The following is a 10,523-nucleotide window of genomic DNA, read 5'->3' as shown; positions in this document are numbered from 1 at the left end:
CACAGACGCTACAGTATCATATATCTGATCTTTTTTTTTTTGGTTCTTCTAAGTTTTCAGACTATGTTGAGTGATTGCAAATGGATTTACAGGTATTTCATTGAAAGTAGGCTGCTTTTTTTCTTCATCAAAATAGACATGTTACTATCTCTTAAGTGACAGAATACAGAATCGCAAGTTACTATCATCATTTACATTTATTGGTACAGAAAACTTGTTTCTAATGTATGATGTAAGTGCACACATATTATTCAGTTCTATGCTTTACAGCTGCTCAGTATTCTATTTTTGTCTATGATAAATTTTATTTGTTAAAATTCCACTCTTGGCCATTCAAATAGGTAGAGCAATAGTGATTTGTTCTTGTGCAAAACTGTTAATCATAGAATTGGGCTAATGGACGTCCATACCACATGTCCTACCAAGCACTTAACTGCTGTGTATTATAATTTTAGACACTTGTTAAAATTCCATTCATAGCTATATGAATCGGAAAAATATTAGTGATTCATTCTTGTGTGCATGTTGTAATCATACAATTGAACTTATGACAAAGTAAACATGCAACAGGACGTACATTCTGGAAATCCAGCTGCCTGTTTGACAATTGTGCATTGTTGCCACACCAGCGACTCTCAGCTGTGACTGGTCCTGACAACACCTACTCTGCACAAACCAGAGCCTTCTACATGACACCACTGCACAACTGTCAAATAGATAACTGTAATCCCAGAAAGTCTGTCTTGTTGCACATTAAAAATAAAGCTGTACAGAAGAACGAATCACTGATTTTTCCCAATTACATATTCACGGATATACTTGTAACACATGTCAAAACTCATGAAACACAATAATAGAACAGTGTGCACAATGTGGAAATCAAGTACTGTATATGATAGGAGGTGTCATATGCTCATACATAATTGCAATACTACAATTAACACATGTGTACCAGAAGGAATTAGCAATACAATTCTCATGTAAATGGGCAAGAATGGAATGTTATCAAAGGACGAAAATTAATATATACGAAAACTAAGTGTTATGCAGCTGTCATTTATAGTGCAGATTGTGTGGGATACATATACGTAAGATGTTAAAAATTGTTTTTTAACATGGCAACAACTGTACAAGACGATGACAAAATGTTCTCATGTGTTAAAAATAAGACACACAAAGTGGTTTGTAATGTTATTATACAATCACTTAATTCAAAGGAATATCATTATCAGTTTCCTCAGTGTAAACAGTAAAAAGTAGTGAGAAGCCTGTTCTGTCAAGCAACATTTACCTAGTAGGTGTTTTGGTAGATATATTCCAAATGTATCTATATCCAGAAGCAGTTACTTAAATGGAATGCAGAAAACATGTGTAACATGAATGCAACTTTCCTGTAAGTAACGGTTTGAAACGTCTTGTAAGAGAATTAGGTTTTGTGTGGTGTTGGCGTATACTTTGCTTTATGCTGTTTTATCAGGAAAACCAAAAGGTAAAATTAGACTCAGATAACCTCACACAATCAATGACTTTTAACATACAGAAATACTTTATTGCACAAATCAGAAACTACATATTCCGTTAACAATGTAGATCCAGAAATAAAGACAAAGAGTGTTCAGAGATAACAGACTATTTGAATGGTAACATATATCACAGTCGATTGGTAGATTGTGCGGACTGTTGGCTATGGAATCTGTGCAGCAGTGGTCTAGAGTGATGGTGTGGCAAGATGTGGGAAGTGCAGGTGAGGTTTGTGTAACCAGTCCTGCGATGCTTTGGCGGTGTGTTGTCTGGTGTGGAGGAAAGTGGGGTCCACACTGGCTTGATTCAGTTGATGAAGCTTTAGTCTGTGCTATTCTGCAGTATGTCCTTGGTATGGGCTCTTTATCAGAACGCTGGAAAGAGATTCATGTATGGTGGCTGAAGTGGTCATATGTCTAGAACAGTATGGAACATGATATGGGTGCTGTCGATGAAAGCTTTATGGACGAAAATGGGGTGTTCACTGAGGGGCAAAGTGTAGGCCATAGGAACTTTGCAGTGTGACCTTAGAGTTGCTACACCAACTGCAGCAGTTACATCGACACTAACAGAGATATAGAAGTGAGGTAGTCTGCCATAATCTGTAATGGTTCTCCAAAAACCATTTAAGTTAACGAAGCTCCAGTACCAGGTTTGTATACAGTGTGCAGGTCTATAAGGACCTATGGAAGGGCTTCCTTCCATTTCTGACAGTGGCACATGAGAGCTGTCTTTAAGGCTCGATGCCATCAATCTACCATGTCATTGCTTCTAGGATGGTAGCTTGCTGTATGATGATGTTAGAAACTGCACGGTCTGAAAATTTTTGAAAGAGATTCGATTGGAATTGCCAACTCTGATCCATAATGGAGTGCAGGGGGCAACCGAATTATGCTATCCAGATGACGATTAACGTTTTTGTAGTCACCTTGGCAGAAATGTCTGCAATGGGTACAACTTCTGCCTTTGAGTACATTTTTCTGCTGCTGTGGGCAGGTAAAAAAATGAGAGTATGGCATCATTGGCCCAGAGGCCGCCAAGTGCAAGTCTTATTTCAGTCGACGCCACATTGACCGCCTTGCGCGCCGGTGATGAGGATGAAATGACGATGACAACACACACCCTGTGCCATGGCTCACTTGCATGGGAGATGAGCACGTTACCACCCAGCTAAGCAGGAGGACTGTGGACAGGTATTTGTAACCATCTGAAAGTAGAAGGGATGGCCAGAGAGGTCAACTTATAGAAGCGGAAATTTTGCTGGAGATTCTTGAAAATGTACAATACGAAAGTCCGCATCATGTAGCAAGCCACTGGCAGTCAATAATATTTACCTGTTTCCGAGCGGCTAACAGCGAGTTACAGCTAGACAGCGAGAATCTCGCTCCTACATGCTGCACTGTTGCCGAACTTCGCGACAACCAAATTATTCATCCAGCTGTCAGTTCTTTTCCCTGTTTTCTTTTTTTTTTTTTTTTTTTTTTTTTTTTTGTAGCAGTATAGGTGTGAAGTATGTGTACAAATGTTTAAGTGCGATTAAAGAGAGTTAGGCGACGGCAATAAATGTGATGTGCTTCATAAGCAGGAGAGAGGGATTATATACCACATTTATAACGTTTTCAAATGTCAATTTGAAAACAGGTCTTCTACCATTGACATTTTAAGACACAAGAATGGACTCGAGAACCAGAGAACTGTAAAGAGAATTGTAAACGAAAGTGTCAGAAAAGTAGGAACAGCAGAAAAAGATGGTTTTGTGTCGCCTGGAAAGCATCAAATGGATGGGTTTAACAACAATGTTTTAAAGTGCTCCATATGTATGATGAAAGCCCGACAAAACAAAAACGTGTTACAGTTACACAGGAGAAAATTTTCGATACTAAGTGCTTTGTCAATGTAAAGCATTTTAAAAGATGATGGTTCCAGACATGTTAAGAAGAGAGTGTTTAGTTCAAAGAAGTGACATAGGTGCAGCATGAACTATATCCCATAGAAAGATTCACGATACAAGAGGAGTTAGGTCAAAGTCTATTACCTTGATGAAACATGGGTCAATTACAATCATTCCAGGAAGATATGCTAAAAAATGAGTGATGGTAATGACGGTTTTAAAGTTCTCATAGGAACAGGTTCTCAGATAATTATTCTGCGTGCTGATTCTTCTTCTGTTTTTTTCTGAGAATAAACTTGTATTAAATATAAGAAAAACAGCAAAGACTACCAGTCGGAAATGAAGGCTGTCAGTTTCTTGACGTGATTCACAATTCTTGTCATATCTTGCTTCGAAGTCGGCCATTGGCAGTTATAATTCAACTGTTGCAGAGAAAACACAAAGCACAAACACGAGAAAAGCGGATATTTTTCCCTGGCTTAAAAAATGGTTCAAATGGCTCTGAGCACTATGGGACTCAACATCTTAGGGCATAAGTCCCCTAGAACTTAGAACTACTTAAACCTAACTGACCTAAGGACGTCACACACACCCATGCCTGAGGCAGGATTCGAACCTGCGACCGTAGCAGTCCCGCGGTTCCGGACTGCAGCGCCAGAACCGCTAGACCACCGCGGCCGGCGCCCTGGCTTAAAAATAAAAATATTAAGCACAGTATAAACCAGACTCTAGCTGATCTCCTGCAGCTCGTTAATTTATGCAAGTCATGTGACAACGTACAAACGTGAATGCTCTGCACTTGAATGTGGTCTAACAGTTTTACGTTTACCCATGTGTCATTGTCAGTGTAGCTCCATCGAATTAATTTGGGCAAAGGGTGAAGGCTATGTGGGAGACACAAACAAAACATTCAAGATAATATATTTTACACTACATCACTTGTGCATGAGGCAATAGAAAATATCCCAACTGTAACCTGGGCACAGTCTGTGCAGACTGCTGAAAGGCGACAGAAAGAAGAGTTTGACAGGGAAGCAGTGATGGACATAAGCCTTGAACCTATCATCATAAATTTATAATCAGATTGTTTGGAAACAGACTCAAATAGATGTGACGATGATATTACGATGTAGACTTTGGAACAAATTAATAATATATCTTCGTTTTAAAGACTCATATTTTAAAAAAAAATGCGTTTGTCAACATATCAGTTGTATACGTCGTAATAAGAACTTCCTAGCCTTTTTGATTAGGAGTTTGTATGCTTTGAATTATGTAGACTATAATGTTCAACATAGTGCCCAAAAAGAAATTAAGAAATTCGTCACAAGTCCGATGTTTCCATATATAAACCCCTGTCATGTACAAGGCCTGAACTGGATCAGGCCCTAAAATGACAGTAACTGTTACTTCTCGAGATATTGGTGGTTTTCGATGTTATCGGTCAGCATTCGGTGGATTTATTTGCAGATGTTGGTTAATTGTTTCTTTGTTCAATGGATTATAAATGCTGTCTCCCACGGTAATGTCGAACGATTTAGTTTAGACTTATAATGCATGTTAAAAGCGAAAAATATGACAACTTACTGACCATTATTACGATACTCTTTTTACATTAGCCTTTTCTACCACTAATTCTTTTTTACGCTCAGTGATTATACTTAACTATAGTCAAACACATCCGAACACACACACACACACACACACACACACACACACACACACACACACACACACACACACACACCTTACAGATTTTTAAAAAATTGTATTGAGTAGAAGAAGTTGTCCAAGCAAATATAATGATTTCGATTTGTGCTTGAAGCTATTTTTGTTGTAGTAAACGATAATTATTGGAAGCAATTAAACAACACTCATTATAAGAAAAATTATACTTCGATTCTTCACAAAGCTGTGTCAGCTGTTCTCGCCTCCCGATGTCACGAAGAGTAAATCTTTGGAGCAGCGGACGCAATGTCGTCAAGACATGAATTAGTATGTCTCTCATGACGATTGATCGAAATTTCTTTTAATATGAAGAAGAGAATTCTTAAATCTTGGGTCTGAGAGTGGGTTTTGTGTAGATATAATACAGGGGCATCAAACGAAATAGCATCAGACGAAGTAGCACTTGCAAACGAAAAATCCATTCGAAAATTACTTTCGAATCACAAACGCAAATTCCAAGTGCTTATTAAGTGGTATATAGAGCTCTATTAATAAATTCAATACTTATGTGAGGGAGCTAACACATTAACTCCTGCACCCAACATTAGTTAAAGGTGTTCTACGCCGAATTTGGGATTACGCTTTCTCCAAGTGCACTAGAAGACACTGTAATATAGTTGGTGATTGGGCTTGATGTTCCTTTATTAATAACTACAGTTAAGCTGAATTTATTCCGCTACTGGAAACGTTGTTCCTTCCTTTCTTGAATCCATTGAGCAGACCATTGAAGTTGTCAGAATCTGACTAAAGTAACAGGAATTGCATTATTATTCACCATTTGAAGATTGGAGTGCGCTTCTGTGAAACTACAAATTGACTGACTGATTACTCAATAATCCTTGTGTACACAAATATTCTTGCATCAGATAACAGAAATATCACACACATTTAACACAAAAATTCAGAATTCTGTGCTGTTAATTTGCAACGCTGAAATCTTTAGCTACCAGCCACCCTGAATGTGAAAATGATATTATATTCTTGTTAAAATAAACACCATGTTGTTATGGTTCTAGGCCCAAATCTTTTAGAAAAAAATGACACATCATGTTTTCGGTTCTCAACATATGAATGAAATCTTTCACCACATCATTTTGTAGTCACTATTGCCAATCACTTACCATATAGCATAAAATGATTTTTTTGTATTGATGAAGTACATTAATAAAATTATTTTTGTCCAACTTTCAAAAACTATTGTATTTTAAGTGAAGTGCAGGAAATTTAATCTATAACACACATAAATGAACATGACACTTTTTTGCATAACTAGACTATGTATTTGTTACATATATTTCAAACTCAGTCTTTTTGGGTGCCACATGGACCAGCAGACTATTTACTCTAGTAAGATTTTAACACAGTGTTGCTAATGTGGGCATTGTGAAAGCTTGTTTTTGCTTTTGCAGTAAATATATCCCAACTGGTCATGTGATCCCCCATACAATCCACAATTTCAAACAATGCTCAGACTTGTGTATTTGTAGCACTCGATTTCGTTTTTCTATTAAGAAGGTCACTCCTCGTGTAGTTGAATCATAGTCTGCTGATATGCTCTACGAGCCTTGTCACTCCTTATCTGAGCTTGTTATGATGTGAAGTTCAGATGGTCACCACAAAGCCCTGGCTGTCGACTGTTACTAGCTGTTACTGAGTAGAGAGTCCATGGTATTAATCTTTTCGATTCAGCGTTTGGAGTTCCAAAATTCCGTTTTTTGTATGCTTCTATAGCAATGTAAGCTATTTGCTATAGAACTATTGGAAAAGATTTTTAAATACCACAGCACTAAGAAAAATTGGATGGTTTTCCCCACTCTTACAATAAAAACATTCTGTTTTTTCTAGTTTTAGCACTATATCCATTTCCAAATGATTCCTTATGTCATAAGTTTGCAAGTACAGGAATGAGCTTGCCATAAAATCCGACACTGCCTTTAGCAAATTCATGCAGGGCATTGACATGCTGTTTTCCGTGATGTCGTGAGAATATTTCAAACCCATTAATGGAGATTTTTGCTAATTGGTTGAAATCATGTGGTTGAAGGTTTAACAGTATATTTCCTTTAATAGTTTCATTACGACTTATCCACTGACAAAGGGAAAGGATGAACATTATTATGCTGTGTATCTGGAAAATAAATACACAATTCTTTACAAGCAAGCTGAGTTTCAAATTTTCAAATGTAAAATTTATTGTTTCTTAATTATTATTACAAACTGATTTATTAGGGAAAGATTTAAAATTTAATTTTCTACGAATGTAATCCTGGTAATCCTGACACACATTAAAAGCCTTGTGTCATGCTGGCGACAATGACCAGCACTGATGACAAAGCCTCAAATCTAATTAGAAGCACACTGCTGAAGTTTCAAATATTGCATATGTTGTTACAGTAGATTACATTGGGTATGGCTGGCCCCACAAACTCCTCCTAGTCTGCGTGATATGTTATATCCTCAGATGTTATGAAGAATGTTATAACTCCAGATCGAAAGGAGGCAAGTGTTGACAGGATTTGACTGTTACCCAGCCATAGGAGTAACAAGTCATGTTGCAAAATACTGACACAAATTAGATTGTTGATGGTGAATAGTAACCAGCCAACAATTTATTTTACACTCATCAAAAAAAGTTTTTCATAACCTCGTTTCCGAGAGTTCTGGAACCTGTACAGATAATTAGAATGGAGATAAAAATAAACATCATTTCCGCTCTTTTTATTGCTCATGAAAACCACACATTGCAAGTTCTACCACCATACAGCGAGACTTTCCGAGGTGGTGGTCCAGATTGCTGTATGCACCAGTACCTCAAATACCCAGTAGCACGTCCTCTTGCATTGATGCATACCTGTATTCATCGTGGCATATTATCCACAAGTTCATCAAGGCACTGTTGGTCCAGATTGTCCCACTCCTCAATGGCGATTCAGCGTAGATCCCTCAGAGTGGGTGGTGGGTCACGTTGTCCATAAACAGCCCTTTTCAATCTCTCCCAGGCATGTTCGATATGATACTTGTCTGGAGAACATGCTGGCCACTCTAGTCGCACGATGTCGTTATCCTGCAGGAAGTCATCCACAAGATGTGCACGATGGGGGCGCGAATTGTCGTCCATGAAGATGAATGCCTCTCTAATATGCTGCCGATATGATTACACTGTTGGTCAGAGGATGGCATTCACATGTCGTACGGCCATTACAGTGCCTTCCATGGCCACCAGAATCGTACGTCGGCCCCACATAATGCCACCCCAAAACAGCAGTGAACCTCCACCTTGCTGTACTCGCTGGACAGTGTGTCTAAGGCCAGCAGAGTGACTGGGTTGCCTCCAAACACTTCTTCGACGATTTTCTGGTTGAAGGCATATGCGACACTCATCGATGAAGAGAACATGCTGCAAATGCTGAGCAGTCCGTTTGGCATGTTGTTGGACCCATCTGTAACGATGCTGCATGGTGTCGCAGTTGCAAAGAGGGACCTCGCCATGGACGTTGGGAGTGAAGTTGCACATCATGCAGCCTATTGCGCATAGTTTGAGTCGTAACACGACGTCCTGTTGTTGTAACCACAGGAACAAGCCAAGTCTAATTGCAGTACCTTGAGAATAGTACGCAGGAAGAAGTTAAAGTTGTAGCACTGGACGCCAGGCGTGGCCGAGGGGTCAGCCGAGGCGGCAGTCAAACTGCTGGGCAGCGGCGCTTGATAAGAAAGCAAACAGCCAGCAGATACAAACGAAGGTCTGTGTAGGGACTCATGATAAGCAATCAATTAAAAAGTATCAACAGTAAGCATTCCTGGCTAGAGAGAGAGGTCTGGGAGTGGAGAGAGAAAGAAAGAGGGCCCTTGGTGGGGACCGCACTACGTCATGAGGAGCCAATGAAGGGCTCAGGATGCAGTGCGTGACCATATAGGGAGAGGCGCCTCTGCCCCTCCACTCAGCCTCTGAAGAACAATAGCAACAACAATGTTTTAACGATACCAAATAAGGACACGTTGCCTTCGACACTACGTCAGGCCAAGCACTGGCGGGGTCGAAGGGGAAACGCTAACAAAACCCGAGAGCACGCCGCTCTGAGGTCTTGTCATGTCGGGTCTTGTCTGGTGAGGGCGAAGAGTTAGAACGTGATAGCAGCAGCCGACATGGGCTGAGGGACGGGCTGTAGGCAGGCAGCTGCAGATAGTCGCTGGAGCACATCAGGGCGTAGCCGCGGGACTCTTAACGTAGGGTGTTAGGAAACGTTGCAGAACTTCTAGTAGGCAGTCGGAACGGTGGAGTCAGTCACCGTCTCTGTGTTAGACTTGGCCCTCCTGTGAATGCAGTCACCGCGCAGTTAGTGTGAGCTGTATTCAGTTAGAATAAACTGCAATTTGTTAAAGTTATCAAGACTTTAATTTCTACCACCTTCCTAGCCTTGTGAAAACCAGGGATTTATACATCTTAGCCAGATCAAAAGTCTCCCTCTCACTACGGTCAACCGGCTAAAATCCCATCCACGAACCGTGTCGCCCAATCCCTCGCAATACCCACGCTTGGGACGCGACATAAATAAAAACTTTTTGGTGCCAGGTGTGGGGTGTTATCACAAAGGCGCATAGGCTCCTACATCCAGGAGTAATTAGATTTTGCTACAGCGACTGTGGCAATTGGCAGGAAGTTGTGGCGACTCACAACTTTCAGCATTAGTAGCACCAGTACGTCAGAGTCCAGAAAGGTAGTCCTCGCGGGTGCAGGGCGACGCAGGACAGCGGCAGCGCGACGCGGAGCGACGAGGCACAGAGGTGCCTGAGCGTGCCTGAGCAGCCAGCGTTCGAGTCCGGGGGGCCGGGCCGAGCAGCAGCAGAAGCGGCAGCAGCCGTAGCAGCGGCAGCCGAGGAGAGCGACGGGGTCGGCACAGCCCAGCAGAGCGGCGGCCGGCGCATCGCAGCAGCGCGGGACAGCGCGGGCGCAGAGACAGCGCGGGACAGCGCGGGCACAAAGAGAGCGCGGAGCAGCGCGGAACAGCGCGGGCACAAGGAGAGCGCGAAGCAGCGCAGGACGACGCGAGTCAACAGAGCAGACGGCGCACCACAAGAGAAGCGGTACTTGTAAAACTGTATTAAGAATATTGTATTTTGTTGTGTAAAGTATTAACTTAGTTAAGATGCCCCTAACTAATGAAGTTGCGTCATCCTCCACTAGTGGTAAGATGTCAGTAAAGGAGGCCCTATGTATTGTGTCGAAAGTGTTCGAAGGGAACAAGAAGGATTTAAGAGAATTTATCGAAAATGTAGATGCAGCTTTTGAATTAGTAAAGCCTGAGGAACACGAAACGTTATTGAAGTTCGTTAAAGCAAAGATAACCGGTGAGGCCAGGTCGAGATTGCAGGTGCGTGAACGCAC

The sequence above is a fragment of the Schistocerca serialis genome, chromosome 2, assembly GCF_023864345.2.
Source record: "Schistocerca serialis cubense isolate TAMUIC-IGC-003099 chromosome 2, iqSchSeri2.2, whole genome shotgun sequence".
Classification (NCBI taxonomy): Eukaryota; Metazoa; Arthropoda; class Insecta; order Orthoptera; family Acrididae; genus Schistocerca; species Schistocerca serialis.
This window is presented reverse-complemented; position numbering follows the sequence as displayed.